Below are 3,060 nucleotides of genomic sequence, written 5' to 3' on the forward strand. Positions count from 1 at the left end.
TCGCTTTCAGAGTTTTTTAACCTGTTTGTCGCCTCTTCTTCTCTTATTCTAACGCCTGTTCAATCCTGTACCTGCGTCTTTGTTTCTCTACTGTGGCTGCTAGTCACAGAAAACTCAGGGTAAAGAAAGTTTTCACTATCTGCTTCAGCAGACGCGACTTCGTCTCTGTTCGCGCAAAGCGAACAGGTTCGCCTCCACTGTTCGGTTCGTCCTTCCACTCCACATTAAAATCCACACAATAACGGCCAGTCATCCCTAACACAAATAAACGTTTATACAATCGCCATTTAAAGTCGCTGCCAAATTTCTACACTTTAGCTCAAAGTGTCAGCGGGAATTTTATTGTTGAGCTTCCTGGTTAGTTTTGAAGGACAACAAGCTGGAGCGCAGGAAACGGCATATGTAAACTCTGATCACCTGTGATAACCAGTTAAAAAGGAACACAGAGATCAGAAGAAGATTCAATACTGAGAGAAAGCGTTATTACTCGACCTGATATCAACACTCACCCTGGACCCGTCCTGTTTTCTCCTTCTACTGTCCAATTTCAAATGGACTCGGGACTTTCAGTTTCAGTCTCTCCCTTTTAGTCTCCTCCTCTTCTTAGGTAAACGCCTGTCCAAACATTCAACGTAATTTTCTCTTTCCTGCTCGTGTCTTTGTGGCTGCTGCAGTCATAGAAAACTTATTTCCGGTTTATACTTCATCCGTGTCGTTATTGCTGCGCGGTCAGCAGCTCCTGACTCAGCTAAAACATTTCTACAATCACCATTTAATTACTCGCACTGTCAGCGGGAATTTACATTTAGAGATTAGACAGGTCTGCGTCCGCAGACGAAGCCAAACAGATTACTCACCGACTACAGTCTGTAATATTCACATGGAATATAACCAGGAGACTAAATCTGACCTTCTGAAATAATAACGATAATAATGTAAAACTTATTGTGCGTCACCAACGGTCCTCCACTTTCACCGCTGCAGAGTTCCTTCACTGTGGACAGTAAAACTGTCTGCACGCGACACAAGGAAAGAGCAATAGAGGTGGAAAGTAACGAAATACATGTACTCACGTTACTGTATTGAATACCTTTTTTTCTTGTGTATTTTATATTTTTTTAAGTACAATTTAAAATCGGTATTTTGTATTTTACTTGAGTACGTTTTGACTCAAGTACTTAGTTACTTTACAAATCCTATCCGTTACTGAGTAAAAATAACAATTCAACCTACAGGGGAAAAATACGCGCCAGAACCATAGACAGTAAACCAATGGCCAGAACCAACACTGACAAATGATGATGTGATTAGCACTGGCGCGTGAACATAGGGGGCGCGCGCGGACAAGCTAGGTTAGTGGGCGCGCGCGGAAAAGCTAGGTTAGTGGGCGCGCGCGGAAAAGCTAGGTTAGTGGGCGCGCGCGGATAAGCTAGGTAAGTGGGCGCGCGCGGAAAAGCTAGGTTAGTGGGCGCGCGGATAAGCTAGGTTAGTGGGCGCGCGGATAAACTAGGTTAGTGGGCGCGCGCGGAAAAGCTAGGTTAGTGGGCGCGCGGATAAGCTAGGTTAGTGGGCGCGCGCGGAAAAGCTAGGTTAGTGGGCGCGCGCGGACAAGCTAGGTTAGTGGGCGCGAAGTCTTTAGTCTACCCTCACATCCCACACAAAGAAAGTAACTAAGTAACTTCTACTTAAAGTACATTTAAAATAAACTACTTTTTACTTTAACGTGAGAACATTTTCAGATGAGTACTTTTACTTCTACTTGAGTAATATTTCAAAGTATTGGTACTTTTACTTGAGTACAATATTTTTGTACTTTTTCCACGTCTGCCTGTAGCACTGATCGTTAACGTTTCCCCATCTTTAACTGTGGCCTGTTCAAGTTAACTAGGATTATAGGATTTATAAAGTAACTAAGTACAATACTTGAGTCCAAACGTACTCAAGTAAAATACTAAATACACAAAAAAAGTATTCAATACAGTAACGTGAGTAAATGTATTTCGTTACTTTCCACCTCGTTACAGGACAATGGTATTGCATTTTTGGGTCTTCACATTTCTTTGCTAACAACGAACAGTTAGCTAACTTATTTTAAAAATTAGCTCAAAATACTTAGAGACAGGTGAAATAATTAAACTCACCGTGTTTCCTTTTCGACTGAAGAAAAATAAATCGTTAAACTCTCCCGCACAACGTTTCTTTTAACACAAATTACCGTGAGTTACCGTTTCTGTGATTTTCCGTTACTGTCGATTAACGGTTAATCAGAGTACGTTCCTTTCAAAATAAAATTCACACGACATACAAAATAAAAGCACCACCACCAAACACTTGGGAACACAATCTTTACATCCATTTAGTAACAAAAGAAACCACATGGAGGTTATTTACAACTGTCCACAGTTTGTCTAAACAAACAAACAGCAGTCAGTGCTCTGCCTGTAAACAAACAGAACTGAATGAACATTGATCTTTTACAGCACTAACTTCATATCGTACATACCTCTGGATCAGCTGACTGTTAAGTTTCCTCTTTTCTGCTTCTGAACCTACAAGAAAAGTTATGTTTAAAAAACTACAACACTTCATGTTGGCAGCCTGTTCAGGCCTGTTTCCCAGTTTGTGCTTCTCACCTGGTCACATGGTTCTAGTGTCCACCTTCTATAGAAGCTACAGCATCTTTCAAATGCACGTCGGTACTTGAACGCATCACGTTTGTTCAGCACTGACTCATACTGTCCTCATGTCAGTATAGACACTTTTAAGTTTTCTCCTGAGCAACTGGATGATGCTCGTCTTGTTTCGGACAACACAGAAGATTTGAGATTTAAAAAAGTGTATTTATTGACCTGAAAGCTTCAGTAACAAATATTCAGTAAGAGCACGTCCACATTTGTGTCAATGTACAAATCTTGATGAGCCACAGCAGGATAGATTTTCATTTCACCTCAAAATCAAACCTGTGTTGTTTGTTGATGTTTGGGAGTTTTAAGGTTTTATATCAAATGTTCTTAAATAACAGAGAAACAGTTTAAAAGAGAAACTCCAGGATTAAAGATG

This window comes from Seriola lalandi, unplaced genomic scaffold (genome assembly GCF_002814215.2).
Source record: "Seriola lalandi dorsalis isolate HSWRI2012SDOR001 ecotype SW California unplaced genomic scaffold, Sedor1 jcf7180002050495, whole genome shotgun sequence".
Classification (NCBI taxonomy): Eukaryota; Metazoa; Chordata; class Actinopteri; order Carangiformes; family Carangidae; genus Seriola; species Seriola lalandi.